Source organism: Strix aluco, chromosome 1, assembly GCF_031877795.1.
Source record: "Strix aluco isolate bStrAlu1 chromosome 1, bStrAlu1.hap1, whole genome shotgun sequence".
Classification (NCBI taxonomy): domain Eukaryota; kingdom Metazoa; phylum Chordata; class Aves; order Strigiformes; family Strigidae; genus Strix; species Strix aluco.
In genome coordinates, this window is record NC_133931.1 from 108,829,818 (window position 1) to 108,852,539 (window position 22,722).

At 47.6% G+C, this 22,722-nt stretch overlaps 1 protein-coding gene across 1 annotated transcript in view; it reads left to right on the plus strand.

Annotated features, from left to right (window-relative positions):
- Positions 1-14,674: 14,674 nt before the first annotated feature.
- VILL (villin like) overlaps positions 14,675-22,722 on the plus strand; it is a 36,988-nt gene continuing 28,940 nt past the window's right edge. The window contains exon 1 of the mRNA XM_074830721.1: positions 14,675-14,810. The gene's annotated coding sequence lies outside the window, so the exon portion shown is untranslated. The remainder of the gene's footprint in view (positions 14,811-22,722) is intronic.

The window sequence follows — 22,722 nt, forward strand, 5'->3', positions numbered from 1 at the left end:
CTACAAATAATATGTTTTCTTATACCTTCTGTAAAGACCGCAGCCTCGTCTCATTTGATTCCCTATCACCCTGGCTCTCCTGAATATCCATGCTTTGGGAGCCCGGAGCTAAATGCTTTTCGTCTGCCTGTCGTGAGTCAGCTGCAGGCAGCAAAGGGAACCAGTTTTTCTGGCTGCTTTAGATTTTCTAAATTTCAACTTTACAGCAAATCAAGTTCTTCTTTTAACTTCTTCGTAGCCAGGTTGTCAGCTCTGATGTTTTCTTAGTATGTTTTTAAAATAATGACTTTGATGTGCTCTCTGACAGGCTGGATTGCACAGGCACTGGTTTTGTGTGCTCTCACCCATTTTTAGGGATCTCACCAACGAAATGGGTATCAGCTTCATCCTGGAGACAGAACTGTTGAAGCAGAGTCACTAATTATTCATAATAGTGTGTTGCCTTCCCTAATATCTTTTTCAGCTTTAGAGCAGATATCCCTTGAGAACTATTGCATGATATTAGTGAAGCAGGAACTGGATCGTTATGAACCTCTGTAATTAAAGAGAATGGCAGCTCATCCTCCAGCAAGATGAGTGGTTTGATAAATGTATAGAAGTGTTCCAGCAAATGAAGCGGTTCAGGATCTGATGAAATTTAACCCAGAGGGAAGTGAAACACAGGTTAGCTGCCGAGACAGTCAGCGGGTCGAGAAATCAGAGTGGTTTACATGTCTCTCTGCCTTCAAAGCAGAAGAAACTAGTCACCATTTCATGTTCCTCAGCACCTTTGTAAGAAACATGGTGGTGGAAGAGGGAGCACTCCATTGAGGGGCAATGTACCCATTTTACAGATGGGAAGTGAAGATGTAGGAGGGAAGAGGAGACGCCATCCCAGATCACATAGGTGACCTGTGGCAGAGCTCGGACAGGGGCTCTGGGTCCTCTATGTCCCACCCTGTGGTTCACAACGTTGTCCCTTCCAGTAACCTTGTGAGTCCACAAGCTCACCACCCAGGTACTCACAGCTGCATGGGCTGTTGGTGATGAAATACTGTCAGCCTTTACTAGACTGAGGCATGTTTGTTTTACTGGTCCATACAGGAGTGCAGCCCAAACCATAGGACATTTCCAACCATAGGCAACCCTTCTCCATCTCCATAGGGTAGCATCACCCTCTCGGCTCTGTGGCACACTTCCTCAGCCCCTGTGATGTTTGCTGTGGTGTGGGGCCAGACTGTCTACAAGAAACCACATCCAATGCAGTGGCCTGTGCCTTGGTAATGAAGGACTGAAGAGGGAAGAGTATTCTGAAAAGCCTAATCTTGTTTGTGTGTCTGTATCCTGCCATTGCATCAGCTTTGGTTTGGATCTAAGTCTGAGTCACCCAGACTGTGCTCATGCAACAGCCAAGTGCTAGAACAACTTGGGTTCATTGATCAAAATAAATTCTTTGCATCCTGGTATAAAACCACAAACCATCTCCGGTCTCTGCTTCCCCACAGGTATTGACTCCAGGCACAGCACATCACCTCGAGGTGGCCTGTCCACCAGGCTTCACAAACCTCCCATCTCTTGCCTCATGGTAGGGGCTTGCTCTTGATGAATTATTTTCAGCAAAAGCTGGCAATCTGGAACAGCAGCACAACATCTGGAGTAAACTCAGGTCACGGTTGAGCATTGGCTATAGCTTATAAAGTCATCTTGATCAATACAATAGTTAAGGTGAAACTTGCTGTAGGCAACCATCTCTCTTGCAAAAGAAGAGGATTAACAAGTGTGTGATGAGCACTAGCAGGTCATTTTGGTGGAGGGGGGATGTATGTTTGTTCCCAGAGACTTCTAACTTCGTTCTGGGACGTCAGAGGTTTCACTGTAGAAGAAGAAATCCCACCTGCCATGGCACTGCTGAGAAAACCCTGCCAGGAACAGTGTGACGTGGAGCAGGATTTTCTGTGCTGTGACCTCCCACTGCTGTACTCTATGCTCTGGAAAGCTGGTGCTTCTGTAATGATGGCAATTAGAGCTGGATGAAAGTGCTCCAAGTTACCTTTTTAAATGCCAATCTTTTATCAAAACAAACTGCAAAGTTGTCTATTCCTACAAACTTTCTGTTCACCTCTCTTGTTTTATGGACAGCTGTAGAGCAATGAAAAAATGTCAAATTCTTTAATAGCACTTTCAAAGTTCAAAACAGTTCTGTGATTATTATTTCCCATTTTTTCCTTAAGTGAGCAGCAACTATAGCCTAATTACTTTTATCTGCTAACAACCTCAAGAGCTAGTCCAAGGGCTGTTATAAATAAGCTGCACTACTGTAATGAAAGAAACGCAGATATGGGAAAACAAAGGCTGCTACAGTAGCAGTGAGCTTTGTTTGGCCTCTGACCATTCAATTTTAAGTTGCAGCTCACCTAAACCACTATTCAAGGAAAAGAAGTGGAGAGAGATGCCAATTTCTAAATGGTCCAAATCCAAGCCTATGAATTCTGTGAAGGCACAGTCCTGCTTTCCTAAATGTCTGTTCAGAGCTTATCCTGATGGTCTGTTTAAAAATGCAAGTGACAAGGTAGGAGGGGAGAATGATTTTAATCAGGCTAAGGTAGGTGGGAGGATGGGAAGCACAAGATCTCAGGTACTGGAGCTGCCTTCAGATCTACAACAGAGGCAGCAACTTCAAAGCACTTCAACAAAACGCTCACTGTCTGAGTCAGAAAACATGCAAGATCAGGAAAAATAACATCAGATGCTTTTTACTGGGAAAAACAGTCATGGGAGAAGTCTCCCTCATCACAGGTCAGCCCAAATCATTGGGTAGCAATGGCCAGAGAGTCATATCCTCTTGAGACCAGTGTTTTTCCTGCTGTTACCTGCTCCAGGTGGTGTTCGTCTCCATTAGTTGCCTGTCCAGGGTATGTAATGTAGCTTTGCTCATCCTTCAGCTCCCTCACCCTGATCCAAAGCACATTGCTTACAGGAAATCTGAGCAAAAATTGCTTTAGTCATGCCCAAAGCCCCATGGAAAGACCCTCCTGTCTCAAAGACATCTACTTAAGCTCGGTAGGCTTGGTGGGGCTTTTCAAAGATCATTTCTTAATGCAGTTCCCCCCAGGGAGAACCTTTTCCTGTGTGGGTTTGGTTACTGCCTTAAGTGAGTCGAATTATCATGCTAGAGGGAGATAAAAAACAAGCGCTATTTTAAACACCACTGTTATTTTAGGGAAGCTCCATGCAAAATTACGTTGTTGTCAATGGGGCTGTGGATACAGTCACACCTGACTGATGGTCTCCCAGCTGAACCAGGGAAGCAGTGTAGGTGATGGGTCTCTGAAGCCTTGGAGAAGCAATCTGTAGTTCAAACACCATGAGGAGTAGAGGTGAGTTTTCACCATGATGATTAAAATCAGAGAAGTGAGCAGGGAGATCTTCCTGCATGATAAATCCAACAGATTGAATATATGAATAGAGACCAGAAGACTGCATTGTAGGGGGACTTGCTGCAGAAAGAGAGCAGGGAGGTACAGTGGATGACAAGGTCTGGATCACTTACGCCATGCTTCAGAAGAAAAAACAACCACAAATTTAAAAAAACAAGCCATTGCCAAAGAGAAAACAAAAAAAATCGGCTTATTTTTCAACAAAAAAAGACGACTTCAGCAATGTATTAGGACTACCATATAGCTACATCCTAGCTACAAGGACGCATGATGCAGTTGGACCAGATGATTGTTGTGGGTCCCTTCCAACTCCCCTCCCCTCCCCTCCCCTCCCCTCCTCTCCTCTCCCCTCCCCTCCCCTCCCCTCCCCTCCCCTCCCCAGGCAGGATACCTGGAGGAGCTGTGAACTTGAACAACAAATCCAACCACCGGACTCCAGCAGTGTATGAGTCTGCAGACTCCAAACATGGCCACTCATGAGCTGTGTGGCCTCTTCAGAATCCTTCACACTTCATATTTCCCTTGTATAAGTGGGGACACTCCTCATCTAGACGAACAGATCATACACCAAGCCACCATCACCATGCTGTAGGTGATACCTCTTTCCCTTGACCACCCCAGCATCTCTGGGACCACAAGGCACCGTGCATTTCTGTAGGTACACATCTGCAGCTGGGATTTTCTGGCATGAATGCATCTGGACTCATCTTCAAAAGCAAGTGTTATGAAAGCTCCCAGTGGCCAGGCAGGATGCTTATCTGCTGCTGATTTGCTTTCAGGGAGCGTGAGGTGCAAAGCACCCCAGTGAAGCAGCATTAGAGAAGCCTTTGGCAAGTGTAATCCAGCTGGGAAGGAGGGTTTAGGAGAGGAGAAAGAGGATGTAAGGAAATAGCTTCAAGCCTGCATCATCGGAGATTTGAAGTGCTTTGGAGTTTGGCTGAAATGACTGAGAACTGGGGTGTGGGTTTTTATTGAATAATCACCACTTTCTGAGTGAAGTGGAAAATGTTCTTGAGAAATCTCTAATTTGTCAGCCATTCATGCAAAAAAAGCAACTCTGGACCAGGCACTTCCTATGTGTAAAGTGCAGTCCTTTTAAAATGGCAGGTCCTTTGCTCCCCAGGGAAGTTATCCAAGCAGCAATCCCTGTGCTGCACGCAGCTTCCCACTGAGGAAGCAAAGGCTGCAGCTGCCACGACCAGCAGAGATGTGCAAACACGCACATTGCTCAGTACTAACTGCTCTACTTCGGCTTCACGCCACTGCCTGAAACTTGGAAACTCGTCCATCCTGTTCAAATCCCCTTCCTTGACCAGTTTCTGGCCTTCAGTGCATTAGAGATGGGCTTTTCCCTTGTGGGACTGGAAAATTATTCATCCACCAGCCCAGGAATGCAACCCTGGAGGCATCGTTTGTAGTCCTCTCCCAAAACACTCTTCTGGAGCTGGATTTCTGTGTGGAAGGAATGTGGTCTGGAAAAGTCCTCCCCAGTACTTCTTTGAGCAAAGAGGAGTCAAGTCCTGTAATCATCCAGATCCTCGCTGGGGAGAGAAAACATCCTAAAACTGAAGGTGAGCGCAGCAGATCTGCCAGGATTCACTTCCTGCTCGAGGTGTGAGTGCCCTGCCCCTTCCTCCTCCCAAGGCTGGTGAGCCTCCTTCGAGGCTGGTATCACCCTCCTCCTCCTCCTTGTTTGCAAAGGGAGCGATGCTTCTGACTCCAGGCGAGGCAAAACCCATGCAAACATGGCCAGAAGCCCGTGCATGAGTGCACATTGATTCCATCACGTGCACAGAGAAGTCCCAGGCATCTCGTTATTGTTTGTCTTCAAGCAGTTTTGGTAAGAAATTAAATTGCTCATTGCGTTGTGCGGATGCCTACAGGTAGTGCTAGTGTCCATTCACTCTGTTGAGTAATCTGTTTAATCCAAATAAGCCAAGCCCTGGGTGTAAGGGAGGCAGTTCTGTGACTTCTGATGGTTTCCCTCTGTGCCAAAAATTGCTAAGCAAATACTGCCTTTTTCAGGACGGGCTATTTATGTGGGCTGTTGTTCAGGAAAGCTAGGAAACATAAGAAGGAGAAACACTGAACTGGCCACTTTCTGTTGGGGAGTGGCACAAGGATGCCACAAGTACAACCTCTTGCTTGTAGTAGAAAGAGTCTTTGCTGGGAGTCTTACCCACTTCGCTGGGTAAAAAACTGTCTGGATGGCCGGGCCCAAAGAGTTGTGGTGAATGGAGTTAAATCCAGTTGGCGGCCGGTCACGAGTGGTGTCCCTCAGGGCTTGGTTTTGGGGCCACTCCTGTTTAACATCTTTATTGATGATCTAGACGAGGGGATCGAGTGCACCCTCAGTAAGTTTGCAGATGACACCAAGCTGGGTGGGAGTGTTGATCTGCTCGAGGGTAGGGAGGCTCTGCAGAGAGATCTGGACAGGCTGGAGCGATGGGCTAAGGCCAACTGTGTGAGTTTCAATAAGGCCAAATGCCAGGTGCTGCACTTGGGCCACAACAACCCCCAGCAGCGCTACAGGCTTGGGGAGGAGTGGCTGGAGAGCTGCCAGTCAGAGAGGGACCTGGGGGTGTTGATTGACAGCCGGCTGAACATGAGCCAGCAGTGTGCCCAGGTGGCCAAGAAGGCCAATGGCATCCTGGCTTCTATCAGAAATGGCCAGCAGGGACAGGGAAGTGATCTTACCCCTGTACTCAGCACTGGTGAGGCCACACCTCGATTACTGTGTTCAGTTTTGGGCCCCTCACTACAAAAAGGACATTGAATTACTCGAGCGTGTCCAGAGAAGGGCAACGAAGCTGGTGAAGGGTCTGGAGCACATGTCGTACGAGGAGCGGCTGAGGGAACTGGGGTTGTTTAGTCTGGAGAAGAGGAGGCTGAGGGGAGACCTCATCGCCCTCTACAACTACCTGAAAGGAGGTTGCAGAGAGCTGGGGATGAGTCTCTTTAACGAAGTAACAAGCGATAGGACAAGAGAGAATGGCCTCAAATTGTGCCAGGGAAGGTTTAGACTGGATATTAGGAAGCATTTCTTTACAGAACGGGTTGTTAGGTGTTGGAATGGGCTGCCCAGGGAGGTGGTGGAGTCCCCATCCCTGGAGGTGTCTAAGAGTCGGGTTGACATAGTGCTGAAGGATATGGTGTAGCTGGGAACGGTCAGTGGTAGGTTAATGGTTGGACTAGGTGATCTTCAAGGTCTCTTCCAATGTAGATGATTCTGTGATTCTGTGAGTCCCGTCCCATGCGGAAGTAATGCAGGTTTCTTGTTTAGTGTTCAAATACGGTAACCAGAACTACCCAAGAAAAGACTCTTGGCTCAGTGAGGTCCTTGACCACGTCATTGCTCCGACCCGTTAACGGCGGGCAGCTTCAGTGATTGCACTGATTAACCACCAAATGGCTTTTGGGAGGAAACGGGTGTATCAGCCTCAGGGCAAGGTTTTTCCTGAAAATGAGAGGGTTCTGAGGAGCACCACCGTTCCTCACCAGCCTCTCATGCAGAGCTTGATGGCAGCTGGGGGACACCCTTGCTTGTTGGCACCCAAACTTGTAGCCAGATTTTAAATCCAAATGCAACATGGTAGGATGTAAGGCCCAGTGGGTAGTACAAGGAATACAAGAGACCTGGGTTTCAGCTCTGGCTTTGACTTTCTGAAGATAATTTCTGACAAGGCAACTTAACTCTCTAGACTGTGGTGTTGCCTAAAAAGTGGCTGCATGAATTCTTCAATCATTGAAACGTATCTAATAACAAATAAGTTTTTTCCCCCAAATAGCACTTCATCTTCCATTCTCAGAGAAGTTCTGTGGGTCCTAATTAACCCAACTGGATTCAGCCCAACCTACATGTGATCTCTTAAGTGTGATCCTTGGGCCGGTCTACAAGAAGTAGGTGGAGATGATGTGCAGAAGGCCATAGGTCACATGGGGAAGTGCATACAGCACCCAGCAAAGTGCCTGATCTTCATTCATCAGCTGAACTGAGGCTGTGATGAGTATCAGTGCCTTTCTCATGCTCACAGCAGAGATATTAGAGCTCCTTTCAGCAGTGTGACGTGACCAATGTCTGATGTGTGGGGGTAATGGACCAATCACCCACATCAGGCATGGATGGTGCTCTGCACCCTTTGGGCACAGTGGAAAACAGGGAGGGGCAACATGTAGCAGGGTGACAATTTCTCAACCTTTAGGGTGATTAATTTTTCTTGCTCCTTCCTGGTTGGCACAGGCAGGGCTGAATTCCTGCAAACAATAGCTCGCTGCCTGGCTGGCCCCAGTGCCTGGCTACCTGCTGTCCCCTGAGCCCAGTAGGCATGATCTTGGCTCTGCCTACAGGTCCCCGGACTCCACAGCGTGTATGGTTTGTCCTTGCACCCCTTTGGCTCCTAAGATTTGAAATTCATTTGCTCTGTTTAGCAGATGTGAACAACAGGAGCTGGTAAACAGCTCAGCTACCAGACTACCTGTCCTGGGGAAATTTTTTCTCTATTTGGGACAAAGACTTGGGGAACAAACTCAAAAGTTCCCAAGAAAAATCCATATCCTCTCCCAGGGCACAGTTCCCGTCAGACACGGTACGTGGATATCCCCTACACTCTCCATGTCTGGGCACCACAGACTGGCAGCTGCTACGACACTAATTTCATGGGGGAGGCTGACATGTGTTGGCAGCAGGGCAGGGCTTCAGCATTTCATCCCCCAGCCCTCAGGAGAGAATGACTTTCTGCAGTCACACGTGCAGCCAGGTCACTGAAATGAGACAGGTTAAAAATTAAGTTTGCAAGGGAGGGTGGAGTTATTTTGTATGGTCACCAATGTGAGCAATCAGGTTTCCCATAATTGTGAAAAGTGCTCCTCTGCCTGAATGCTAAAAAAAAAATAAACAGTGAGGGTGAGAGCTCCAGAAGCCTTCGCCAGTAAAGCCAGCATGTCCTGCAACTACACCCTTCAGCATCCAGCAATCCTAACCCACATTAAAACTATTGGGATTAGTTGGCTTCACCAAGTGCTAAAGGACTGGCCTTGTACCCCACAGGAGAAAAACCCAGGTCACATCTCCTGCAAGGTGGGGGAGCTGTTGGGGAACTGAGTCAATTTTCTGGTTCTTGTGTGGACATCTCATATAATCTTGTCAAAAAGGCATAAATAACTTCCATTCACTTCAACTCCCACGTGAGAACAAGACATTAATCGCTCATCTCGCTTGCGGTGTGATTCACATGAAAGGAGAGTCCCAAGGAGCCTGGACCTCAGGGGGTGTCACCACCATGGCACAAGAGAGTTACTCCTCCATTGCCCAAGGGCTGCCACGGGATAACCTTTGCCAGGCTCGCACACCCATTAACCAGTGCTGGCACAGCTGAGCCTCCCCTGCCTGTGCAGCCTTTGCTGCGAAATGTCTCCTTTCTGCCAGATTCAGCTGACGCTGGAAATCGCAGAGGCTCTGCTTGATGACCCTGACCAAAGCGTGCTGGAATTTGCTGGGTTTCATAAGGTTTTCATTAGGGCTGAGAGAGAGCCCCTGAGGATTTGTGAAACTCCTAAACTATCCGTGCAGCAAATTGCAAAACCACCCCGTTTGTAGGGATGTTTGTTTTTACAGATCCTCTCTGCTTTCTGTCTTCCTCTCTTCACTGTCGTCCTCTTCAAGGTAGACATGCTGCTCTACCTAGGGGAAACCTCTTCTCCATACCATGGCTGAGGACTGAGGACAGGGTGGCGACAGTATGCTCAGGAGGAGCTGGTCTTCATTACCAAGTTGCCAGGCTGGTGTTTGGGTGGTCTGGGTTTGTTCTTGTCTTTACTACCTAGTTCCTGCAGTGATACTGGTTGGGAAGGCTTAACTGTATCCTGTGCTCCCTCCCTGGTATCATCCCTATAACAGCAAGCGATAATCCCTGCTACCATCTTAAGACAGACATGAGACAGGTAAACATCTCAGTGCGAGGCTCCCACGTTCCCTTACCCTGGGATTAAGTCTGTAAATCATCTACATTTGCTTTGCAAAGGGCTGAATCAGGATTTAAGATCTCAGAAGAGGATTGTAATTTAGTAACAGTAATCAGCAGCTGATCCTCAGCTCAACTGGTTGTGGCCTATGTAAAAATGACAAAAATGCTCAGGAACAAAAACACAATACTTTTGTTTTTCTGCATGTTTTTCCCACGTGGTAGACTCTGTGAAGTCCACCATGTTGCTTTACAGCTCATCCCATTAGACTCTTCATCTCTTTACCTTAAGGGCCAAGTCCTGCTGAGTCTTCATTGCCATCAAGTACTTCCCTAAAGCTTTTTAGCATTCTGGAAAAGCAGGATATTTTTCTGAAGTAGTAGCAAATCTAAGCTTTTCTAGGCCAGACCTCATTCATCCTAGCAGTTAGTCAGCCGATAACCTGAAGAACATCAGATGCTCAAACTCTGGCATCAGCATTAGGAGTAGGATTTAACTGAGGCCTTGAGGTGATGGGTCTGAGGGATTCAGATCCTTCTGGAAGTCTCCCCAGCTAAAACAACGGTCAGAATACATCCAGATCCAAACTGGGGCCCCTATGCCACATTCCTCCTCCATCTGGAAGGCAGCCAGGGCTGCTGTTTACCCATGCCATGTCACGGTCCCACCTCAGCTATCCTGTTTTCTCAGTGCACCTGCTATTTCTTGGCAGTGGCAGGCAAGAGCAAACGGAGAGAGGTGCAGAGGAACCCACACCCGCAGTGCACACAGGCACAGCCAGCTGCCTCCGGATATTGCCACCTCCCCAGCTGACCCTGGGCCCGGGAGAGTTGCAGATTAACCTCCTGAAAGGTGACAATAGCTCTTTTCTCCAAGGCAGGAGTCATTCACCAGTGGGAGTCTGGAAAAAACACCCTCCCTGAGGATTTTCCCCCGCATTCCCCCAAATGTAATTTTGGAAAAGAAAACACACTGCAGTATATCACTCTGCAGAGCCTTCAGCAGCAGACAGAGCTCATGCAGAAAGACCATAGGAGGTCTGGCATGGTATGGCCGTTTCCATCAGTGTTGCTATATCTCATCATTATAATCAGTGCAGTTATGTTCCCTGAGGTATTTCTCCTTGCTAGCAGAGACTTAGAGTTGTACCTCCCACCTTCAAGGATGGGTTATAGACATTTTAGGAGTAGATGTAGAAGAGATGTTCAAGATTGACCAGAAGCACTGGAAGACCTTGCTGTCAAGCTACAAGATGTTATCATCTCTGGCCCTCTCTACTTTTCTTTTGCAGGGGGGTACTTTTTCCCATAAGCCTGAGGAAATGAGCCCCATATCCCCAGTTCACAGCCCAGCACAGCTGGCTTAAAATGGGTTTTGCATTAAGATTGCCAAGCAGTAAATTGGAGCAACAGGTGCGGGTTTCTTCCATCTTAATGTTGTAGCCCCTGTGCCAGAGATACTGCTCCTGTCTTAACCTGCTGCAAGCTGTTAGCTGCAGGAAGGCAAACTGCATCTCTAGACCTCTCGACAAAGCTCTTCCTGCCCAAAATCAACATTTACCCTTGTGTCCTTGGCTTGCCAAGGCCATTCTTTTTTTCTGAATCAGGAGAAGAGAATTTGGCCTGTCCTACTCCTGCCTGCGCAGGATCCACCGTTCGCACAGCTCCATGCACAGCATTGCCTAAGAGCTGTACTGAAAGGGCTTGTTTGCAGGATCAAGGCTTCTCTGTGTGCTGAGAGCCATTGACTGACACAAGCTGACCAGAGGAGGATTACGACTCCCTGCAGCTTAAGACGATTGTGTCTCCATCAGTGTGGCACAGCCTTGCACCGTGGCACTGCAGCACAGGAGCACTCCTCACCCCAGTGCCCAGGCACCTTCCCCCGTCCCAAGACATTTCCATTTGCTGCTGTTAACCATTAACCAGCCCACTTACCTGTCAGAGGCAGGTCTGTGCTGCCTGGTCAGCTGGTGCTCACAGAGCACTGCCCTATGAAACGGTATCCACACAAAGCTCCGACCTCCACCGGTCTGAGCCTGCCAGGCCAAAGAGCAAAGCTGTGTTCACTTTCCTGCATCAAAACTCCCCTTGCAGGCAGCTGGGCCAAATCCTGAGGCTGGTGCTTAGGTTCTTACAGCTGCCAGTCATCCCTGCCTTGCTTAGATGCCATGGCTGGCTGAGATGTACTTCTTGGGGGGATCTTTTCCTTCAGCAAAATATTAGCCCCAACAAGTGAGGTCCTTGCATATATTATGGTTGATACACATGCATATGTGTTGCTTTCTCATCTTTTGACCCATATCCAGGAGCACAGCAGATGAGAGAGCAATAAATTATAGCCCAGTCCTCCTCTATCATCAGATCTGTAGGGATCTGCCTATAAGAGGCACTATGTAGATTTGACTTTGGATGATTTTGTAGGGCAGAGAAATGCATAAGCAAGGCTACATGAAGAATGTGTAGTAAAATGTCACATGCTTTGGTTGTGGCTCAGGGAAAGCTCTTCTGAAACATTCTCAGAAATTCATGCAATGCTTTGTCTGCTACAAGTCAGGACATTTAACCTCAAATAAGTAGCGATGGGTCTTTGCACTGGTGTCTTGAGCAGCTTGCGGGGTTTTTTGGTCTCCTTCCCTTGCTTTTCCAAACCCTGCTGTGTTACCTCATCTGCAGGGTTTAGCCCTTCCCTCTTCCTCCTGGAGCACCATACCCGAAAGCAGGGTGGAAATACCTTTGCAACCTGTCATTTTGCAAATACTTCCTTGGCAGAGCCTGTTTCCCCATGCACAATGTTAACCTTGTCCACAGGCATGTGAGATCGCTGAGGTAGATGTGGGCCATTACACTGCCAAACCTTGCTTTTGCACTTCAGCAGAGTCTTCCTCCCAGCAGCTTCTGATTTACCCCAGCATCAGTCTGTGACAATGTCTTCAGTGTCTTAGGCTTGCACTGGGACACTGAAAACAGCCTCATCTGCTATCTGTATGCATGCAAATAAATTAAACCGCAAGTTCTTTGAGCTCTGGGAATACCAAGTCAAGGCTTAAGACCAGAATATGAGTCCATCAGGTCATACGTATAAGAAAAATAGCTGGAACAGGAACTTCTCAGATCATGCTTCAGTTATGAAAGTCAGGCTATTCTGTTTTCCACCAGCACTGAGTTAAACTGCTTGGAAATAATGTTTTCTGCTCTATAACCCCATGGCATGACCAGAATTAGCAGGAAGTAAAAGTGCCTACAGCTCAGCACTAAATGAACCCATGTTTTATGACAAACATATTCTTTTCCCTCGGCATTGACTGTTCTAAACTGCTTTACATATATTTCTACAGATTTGGGCTCCTTAAAAGCTCCCCAGGATTATTTACTACTTTTTCACTGTGGCGATGGAAAGGAGTGGAGACAGGCAGCTCAGACATCACCTGTGCATGAGCCTGATGTGCATTACCAAAGCTGTGGGTATAGGAATGACATGCTTCATCCCGGAGCTCAAATTCAAGTAGCTGCAGCCATGGAAACTGGGTAGTTTACATCAGCATGTACCAGCACTGAAAAGGACCCAGACACACAGCAGATATTAATTAAACCCTTGATGCTGGGGATAATGACTTCATGTGGCAAAAGCAGAACTGGAGTGCAATGGATTTTGGTGCTGATCCTCTGAGACCTCCAGATGTCCTTACCCCATCTTCTAATGCCTCCCACCAGAGCTGCTGATGTATGACCCTCACCGCTGGGCCAGCAGTGGGCTTGGGGTTGACTCCAAAGATAAAAGCAGGCCCTGTCACAGGTCCCCATCTTCTGTGGACTGGAGGAAGATACAAAACATGGTTACTGCAACAGAGGAAAACACTTAGCATGATGAAGTGAAAAGAATGAAAAATGAAAGGCAAAGACTGTTACAGGTTTTATGAGCTGTAGCCTGCTGGCATTAAGGGATAAATTGCTTGCTAAGAGTCAGTTTTGCATTTTCAACAATGAAACTAAGATCTCTGAAGTGTTCCTCTCAGATATGGGCACACCCAGGCTGAATGAACAGGTTCAACCCACACCCTGATTTGCAACTATCTGTGATTAGTGATACACCAGTCTGTAGCTAATGTCACAGGTATTCTGGGTGCTCTTCACATTACAGGTCCCTTAGGTCTAAGAGTGGTCAGTGAACAAGATCTGTGAAAACTCTTGGTTTAAACCTATTCTGACACCTGGTTTAACTGCTGAGCTGATCCATATCTATCTTCAGTTTGTGGGGGTTAATCTAAAAAATTAAGGAAATGACAAGAGAAGCTTGATGTGTAGGAAGGGAAGGACTTAGATGGTTCCCAGTCCAGAGACACTGTGTAGTCTCCATCCTTGGAGATACTCAAAACACAGCCGGACACAGTCCTGCGTCCCTCAGAGACACCAGCTAACAACAAGGTAAGAAGTGGTGCCTCCACCCCTCTCCAGCAAGGGATGTTCTCTCCACTGGCAGCGAGCAGCACCATGAAGATGCCAGGCAGGAGCAGCTGAGAATGAGAGAAGATGGTTTGTCTTCACGTTATCCACAGCCAGTGGCATCAAGGCAACTTTCAGAGGGAGTGGCTGCATACTACAGCCACCTTTCACAGATACTTTTTTCTTAACGATAAGCTACAATATTATAATGAGTATCCACAGACAGCTTTCTGCTGCAGAAGGGGGCTACAGCAAACAGTGCCAGCTTCGCTGGGCTTTTCTGGTTTATCATTACTTTTCTTCTGGGAGGGCAGCCCGGTTTCACACTCCAATGCTCTGTTACGTCCCCATTTCAGCCAGTAATCTTGACAGCAATCCTCACCCCTGCTCCCCATCACCCTAGGCTGCAATACACCCAGGGCTCCAGCCTGCAAGTACAGGGAGACCCAGCTCGGCCTCACAAAGAGCAGGCTGTCTGCCCCAAGCCCCTCTTCCCTTGGACCAACTGTGCCAAAATTTGGGACAGTCAGAGCCAGGGACTGGAGCTGGGACTCTTGGGCCCAAGCATTAATGTGGCACCGAGCAGCACTGCACCTCGCTTTGTCCAGCAGAGACAGAAAGAAGGGGGAACAAATCCTCCCTTGCCCTTTTAGATCTGGACAAAACAGGTTTCTAATTAAAGCAGCACTTAATCATTATTGCTCTGTGAATGCAGAGCTGGTGGATATTTGATGCAGAGAGTTGGTTGAAACTCTCTCATACCGGCTCCCTCTTTGTCCCTCTGTGAGTCTGGGAATGGGTGTGATCTCTGAGTAGGAGTGTCTCTGCGGTTAAGTAGAGGATTGAATTACCGAACACTGCTGTTCCGGAGCTGACAAGGTAGCAGAACAGCAAACAAAGTGCCTTGAAACTAGCTCACCAAAGAGGAGAGAAGGCGCTGGGCTTGGTGGAGAAGGGAGACTTGCAAGGACACCACAGGCTTTCCAGCAAGGTAAGCAGCTTCCTTGCACCCCTCTTAGTTTTATTTCTAAAGGCCAGAACTATTTAATAACTTTTGTTCTGTGGGATAGTAAGAAACAAACAAAATAAACTAATAGATTTTTTTTTTTTTTTTTAAATTGCTCACCTGGTGTAAGCCAGGGTGGCTTTACTGAAAACAGTGAGCCCATCCTGACAAGCACCGTTTGGGGTTGGAAGAAGCAGCTATCTCAGCTCACCGAGAACCCTTAGCTCTCTGTACAGACTGGCTTTGATTTCACCCAACGAGCAGTTAATGGCGTTTTGAGTTGGCCTGGTTTGTTTCATGATTTGCTGTCATGGGGATTTGCTTAAAGCTTGTCAGCCTTTGAGACGGGGTTATGAGTCCAGGCAACAACAAAAAGTCGTGGAAGTTCTCATCGATAGGTCTTGTAGTCTGATCAATAGATCTGCTAATGGCTGAACTGCTGGACTGTTTTGCTCTATAAGTACAGAGTGTTTTCTCGCCCTGTTCATTTGAGATGCAAATTACACTGAGATAAAATTGAGTTGTAATGGAGTTGAGCTGCAGGCTTACTTGCCAGTATTTTTCTTAGGCGTGCCTATTAGGAACATAAATATTTAACACAAAGGAGAACCGATATGAATTAGCATCTGTGGGAGGTTCGCGCTTACTCAAGGCTACCCTAGCACAGATGTAAGCAAATGTTAGAACAGCCGAAGCAAACTGGCCCCACCAGAGCAGCACTTAGACGGTGAATCATCCAGGTGCTCTTTACACACGGCTGCTAAATGGGCAGATTAGAGTCTGCAAAATAGAGATTAGACAATCACAGAGCACCGGCCTTCCTTTTCTGCAGTGTTTTACCATTCCCTGCAGCGCTGGCTGAGATGCCAGGTGGAAGCAAATGCAAGGACAGGCACTAGCCAGTGCAGTGCAGATCAGGAAAGCCCTGACCATCTTCCCTTGCCTTCCTCCTAGCAGACCCAGGTGAGCCTCCCCTCCCACTCTCCTCCTCCCTGTATGAACAGGCTGCCCTTTTCCTCCTCGGGCTCGCTTCCCACCAGCAGACATGTAGCCCTTGTGATGTTATTTCCTAGGCAGGACTTTGTTGCAACAGTTGCCAAGGTCTTCCAGCTGGGAGCAAAGTTTCATGCCATGGCCACTGTTGGTGTCACCCTGGTCTCCTGCCTTACCCTGTATCCTGGGGCTCTTCATTGAGTTGAGACAGTAAACCCCTGCTCTTGAATGGCCAGGGATGCTGAAGATGCTGACAGTGTCTCCTGATCTTTTCCATGGAGCTGTGCAAGTTTTTCTGGACTTTAAGCATTGGAGGTTGTCACCTTTTCTGCTCTGGACCCCCCAGGGAGGTGTGGGACATGTGACACAGAGGAGATGCACCATGGACTCCATGACTTCAGGCCAGATCTGTCCTGCAGCCTGCTCCTCCGGCACCACCCATGTTGCGGTTGCTTGTCCCCAGCCGAGGAAGAGACTGGTTCAGACACCTGCCCCATGCTTGGAAGATGCTGGGGCTCTGCCCTGTGCTGGGCACCTCCTGCTGGACCAAAAGCCTTCCCTCAATTTTAATAGAGCTAGATACCTGGTAACCCACTTGGAAGCAGAGCCCTGAAATGCCCTGTGCAGTGAAGGGGAGCTCGGGGCACACTGAAAGCCTTTGTGATACATTTGTGCTACCTGGCCCAGCTGCATTTTGCCCACCCCTGGGGAACACACGTGCTGCCGCCACCACCCTCCTCAAGGTCCCTCCTTTGTCACAGGGGATAGGCTCTTTGGCAGCCTTCTGAAATTCACTCTGGACTGACACAAATCAACAGGTTGGGCTTTCTATGTATGAAATGTCCAACTGCACAAGGAAGGACTTCAGTGTGGACACACCACACCCAAAATATCTCTGCTCCAGCTCTTTGTTTATTCACATATATTCTTCAGCTTCTGTTGGCCCCTCAGAGAAACAAATCGTACAGTCACAAGGGGATACATGCGCCTACGACTCATTAAAACTTCTTTTCTCATGCTCTCCCTCTCCACATAATACAACCCCGGAAATGGGCCTAATTATGATTTATCCTGGATGATTATACATTTCCACTATATTTCCACTCATTCTGGGTGTAAAGAGGTGAATATTGTCACTGAGTCTTTGGCATCCTTCAGTCCAAAAAGTCCTGTGAGCTGTAATGTTAATTTCCAACATCGGATGATGTGTATTTGATTCAGTTACCTTGATTTCCAAGGACCTCTGCTTGAAACAGAAATCCTACCATTTGTTATCTGTCTTTGAGCCTATTCATGCTTATCTGAGGTAGTGCTGGGTAGAGTAACAGTGGAACTTGTTATTACCTTATATCCACGTCAAAGACATGAGACATAGGGGATGCTAAATTGCATGGTTGAGCTCCGTCCTGGGCAGTTCCTGTGGAATGAGCTATTCAGAGCAGCCGACCTCTCCTTCCTAAAAATGTTCTGTTGCCGTGTCCTAGGATGAAAGAGTAAGTTTCTGTCTGGCCCTTTGTTTAGAACCACTCTTACAAAACAGCTGAATAAGGTAAGAAACAGGCAAGGTTAGAAAGCATATTCTTTTTTTTAGGTGATAGAGACTATCAAGATACCCACCTTTCCTTTGGGAGGGTGCTAGAGACTGAATCACTGTATTTTGTTGCTGTCTATGAAATAGCTGTCTGGGTCTGAGCAAATCCCACCCATCCCAGTCTTTCAGGTGCCTGGTTCCCTTCTCTGTGCTCGGACAAAACTCCCATTGGCAGCTCTGGGTGCAAAAGGCAGTCTCGGGTGAATGACTCTTTCTAAAGCTGTTTTCATTATTTGCAGGGATGTTTTATTCATTTGGCTTTATGTAGTTGATGTGCTACTCTCTCAAAGCTGACCTTCATTTCTGCCAAGAGGGGACTACATGCTTTTCTTGCATTTGTGTGTTATGATCCTGCGTGGGCTGGGTTTCACTTTTTATGCCAAGCAAATGCCAGACGCATGGTCCCATGCGCTAGGGCTTTGCTCTTTGCTGTGCTGTGTCAGCGGAGAGCTATGCTCAGGCATGCAGGAGCCCCCAGGGCTGGGCAGCACAGGGTTTAGCTCACAAAATCATGAAGGACCAGCACCATCCATCCACAGGGGCAAAGTTACATCCCATGTTCGTCTGCCCCTTGTTCCCAGTAATCCACCCTATCTCAATTTGCCCCGTTGTCTCCCTGGACCCCTTTCCTACCACAACAGAGAACAACCACCAAAAGCCATCTCAGGAAGGAGACACAACCATGGGGTGTCTTGAGGGTGGGGTGGTGTTCCTCAAGGGCGAATTGCTTAAAGTGAGGAGACGCATGTGGAAACAAAGTGGCACCCACAGGAGGACCAAGTGTGACCTCGCAGTCCACCCTGGGTTGCAAGAGCTGGATGAAACTGATAAACACACCATGTATGTATGTGGTGCTGAATGTCCCTCTGGTTTCGTGCAAGCCTAGAGGATAATGCCAGTAGGGGTGACTGGTACCAAAAAGGTGGGTGTCGCTGGTGTTCCCTTGACAGAAGATCCCATGAAGGTCTGGCTCTGTTTCAAAGACCTTAAAACTCATATAAGGTATCTCACCCCATCCTTAAATGTGGAAGCCTGGGTTAGGTTGGTTGGTACCTGCTTGCTTTGACACAAGTTAGGTGTCTTTCAGCAAAGGTGTGTCATCCAACATACACAAAGGGTGAGCTTTCCCTTGGAGCTTGAGAAACAAACCTTCCCCTTGAATATATCGGTTGCATCTTGTCAGGCCAGTGATGGAAATGCAGTCACCTATGGAGCACCACGCTTAGGTCCAGGTCATTTCAATTGCAATCTGAAATGTAAACCTGTTTTTTTCCAGAATTTCTGGGTTTCTCTTCCCAAGTTTGATGTGACGCTTGCAGACCTGAACTGGAGCAAAACTGGAACAGTCCCTTCCTTTTGATAGTTACTGTTAACCTTGCTGCTTTCCACTGGGAAGTCAATGCTCTGGGACCTGGTTGTCTAGCTGGTCTGAGTGGACCCAGACCAGCACCCCTGCTCTACCACCATCAAATAAGGTCCTGATAGCAAGGGCTTATTCAACTGCACTAGTTAAACTGTGCACCAGGGAAAACCTGCTCTTTATCTTGTACACATACATGTATACACATATATACATTCATGTTCACACAATAAATATAAAACTGTCATATGCAGTAGCAAAAATCATAACTCTTAGACTTGTTTTTTGAGAAGGATGAGCCAGGTGCGCACTGGTGCTTGGGTTTAACTGCAGTTTGTTTGTGGTATTTGGCTCAGTTCATGCTGACAGATCTGGCAAGCAGGGTCTCGGTGTACGGTGGAAAGTACTGAGCAACCACACTCTGAGAGAGGTGATGTGCAGCGTGCCAAGCTGGGCTCTCCACCTGGGGGGTTACCACATAGGCCAAGGGGACAGTAAGTCCCTCCTGACCGAGAGTCACCAGATTTGCCCTAGACCCAATGTCAGGATGCGGGGAACCACCCAGGGAGAGTCCTCCTCAGACTTAAGCACCTAAAACTAAGACATCCAAGTGAGGGTGCATGAATCCCAGCCTCTAACACTCTCTGCTATCCTTCCTACAGGTTCTTTTAACCCTGCATAGGAAGCAGTGGTCTTTCCTCAGTTTCAGCTGGGAAAGTGCCCTCCTTCGAGGGTCTCTCCCTTCCCATAAGCTTTTGAAGTGCCAATGCTCCCCAGGGCTCAGGAGGCTCTTGCACAGGTGACCAAACACACATGCTCTCCTCCCTGATGTCTCAGCTCTAGTTTTACTTGCCTGCAGTCATTAGATTAAATAATGCTCTGTTAAAATGCTGATGTGGGAGAGGATTGTAACTTTTTTCTTAGAGGTGGTGAGTAATTAGAAGTTAGTTTGTGAGATCATTTCTAACCTGAACCACTTCTCTGGAAACCAGGAAGAGGAATTAAAATGGCTTCAGCTTTGTTTTCCTTCTGTGTGCACTCCTGCCTTCACTGTGGCACGAAGCCCTGTCTTCGGGTGCAGAGCTGGTCCAGAGCCAGTGATCTCTCCCTTTCACCAGGGGAGAATGAGCTGAAAGAAAGGAGAGATTTGTTCATAATGAATTGGCAAGCTACATGCTCACCATTCCCTTGGGGTGGCTCTGTACTCAATAACCTCACAAAGAGAAGCCGGAGGTGGAATGGATACCTCTGAAGTAGGTGTGCACCAAGCTGCATTGTATTATTTGAAAATAATGCACCTGGCACCATGCCAGGGGCAATGCTGCTGCAAGGTGCTTGCATGCAGAAGACTTTTAACAGCTTCTTGTGCCACTGTTTTTTTTCTCACAGATCTTCAGAGGGAGGTGGGTTTGCACTGAAAGTGTTATTGGTCACTGAGACTGATCTCAGGGGGAAGTTACTGCAGCTCAGACTCTGCTGCTGCTTCTGAAAGCTTTTTGAGTCTAATAGGGCTGCCCTCACCCTTCAGAGATGCTACCTGCCTGGGAGAGCCTGCTGCTTTCAAAGACAGCCAGGGGAAGAAGGACTTCCCAGGAAAACAGTTAGTCAAGAGCTGCATGTGTGCTCTCACCTTCTTTATAGGACACCAAGGCAAGGACTGCCAGCCTCCACGTTCAGCCAGTTTGCTCTCCCTTTTCCAGCACCAGTCACTGCTGAGCACTAGGCTCTGCATCCAGCATGATGAATGTGGAAACTCAGACTGCATGACTTGGGAGTTGTGGCTCGTGTTAAGGCTTTCTGATTTAATTGTCAGTACATTGTTCTTACGTTGTTGAGAAGTTTTCTGGGACAATACAGCTCTACCGTTCCCAGGACAAATAGTCAGTTGTTAAAATTTTAGAGGGAGGGTTCAGAAATGGCAACAGTTTGGGAAAAATCTGCTCCTACAAATCAGTTTCCCAAGACCATCTGCTTGGAGATCAGACTGCTGGAAAGCTACCAGCAGTGAAATAAATAGGACAAAGGAGGTCATAAAGAGAGGTGTGGAGAGATGAGCAAGATTTTCTGGATGGAGCAAAGTGTTGAGCTAGAATTTACGGCAGGTGGAAATGAGGTGGCTGCAGGGACTAGTCAAAGTCAGAGGAGATAAATCATGAGTTGCCTGCCCTTCTAAATCAGATGTCCTCTGAGGAATTTGAAGAGACAGATGAGATACAGATTGAGGGCTGTTGCAACTGGGAAGGTGGTTATTTCCCAGTAACCTAGTATTTCCTTGTGCTCCTTGTTTTTAAGTAAGGATCAATGGTAGGATTGGAGAATTAGTGCAAAGCCCATCTGCATGTGGCTCACAAGGAGCTGAAAGGTAAAGGCTCACAGCACCAGTGTGTTTCTGGGAAAGACTGTGTATAAGCTACTAAGTCAGAGATGCCAGAAAGGGATAGGGGTGAAGGCACAGGTTATAAAAAGACACACTAAACTGAAGGTCTACTTCTTGGTAATGCCTGGGATGGTGGTTGGGGATGGGGTAAATTTCCAGGTTTCAAGAGACACATCAACTGGGTCCTGGGGAGACTGGTCAGCTTTTGTCAGACAGGGAAAACTAGTTATTGCTCTTACAGAACTGAGAAATTACTTGGCTAGATGGATGCAGGTTTATGCATCCTTTGAATTTAGTGAATGGGGAATTCAAATCTCTCCTGCGGTATAGAGCACTACCAGATTGAGAGGCCATCATTAGCATAAAATCATTGCAGTGGTTCTCCTCTTCATCCCAGGCTCTTAAATCTTCACTCACATTAACCCTGAACAGACTTTAGCATCTCAGTCCTCAGCATCCCAGCCCTTGCCCCATGAGCAAAGAACAGAAAATTCCAGTTGACTGTGATGGCAGGTAGCTGCTTGGACGAGACATGGTCTGGTGATCCCTGGCAGCCATTCATGGAAAAAGGGAAAACCTGCCCATCTGAACACAGTGAAGTCCCTTCTTAGCTCCGGAGCCATTGACCCTGAGAAGATGAGCAAGAAGCTTCTTCACAATCTTAGTTCATCCTGTCCGATGCCCCATCCCAGGTTTTGATCCATCTCTACTTAAGAGAAGACTAAAAAAGCCCTTCAACCCCTTTCACGATCGACCCAGATGATTTGGTAGCATGGATAGGGGATCTTTTCTGACTGGTGGAGGTGGCTGAACATGTGGGTCAATCCATTCTATTGCCTTAATGCCAAACTGATGGGAACTTGCTGAAGTGCAGCACCTGAACAGTGACTTGTGGCCACAGACCCCAAGGAGCTGAGCCCAGAGAGCACATCCTGGCCATTTAGCCATCTCATTTCAAAGACATTAAGTAAAGACAAGCCTGCCAGCTTCCCTAATAAGCTGTTCCAATATTTAATTGCCCACCATGATCAGAAATAGCATCTTATTTCAAGGCCTGTTTTACGTAATTTTAGCTGCCAGGCAACAGCTCTTTCCAAGAAGGCCAAAGTGTTCTCTGTGGTCAGCTGGGTGCGTCTGTGCAGAGCCCTCTCCTTGGCACACCAGCCACATTGAGCTTCTGAACCTGGACCTCACAGGACTTAGAGGAGTAGGGTGAGCCGAGTTACACTTTTTCCTCTTTTGCCACCCTCCAAAACATATCTCCCATTCCCTGCCTTATCACCACGTCCCAGCACATCCAACATGGGTAATGCGATTCAGCTTCTCTGATTGCAACCCTTCCTGTGATTGCGCAAGAGGATAGGAGCTGTCACCATCACACACATATGCATATGGACATGTATGTCACAGGTGCTCTCACCTATGCAAACTTTGCCTTCCTGCCAAAAAAATTGAAGGAGGATGTCATGTGACTGAGTGTGTGACAACATGAGCGAGAAGACAAGCCTCATTGCTGGACCTCCCTACCTATAATTTCCATGTGAGCAGAAAACCACTTTTTCTCCTCTTGCAACAG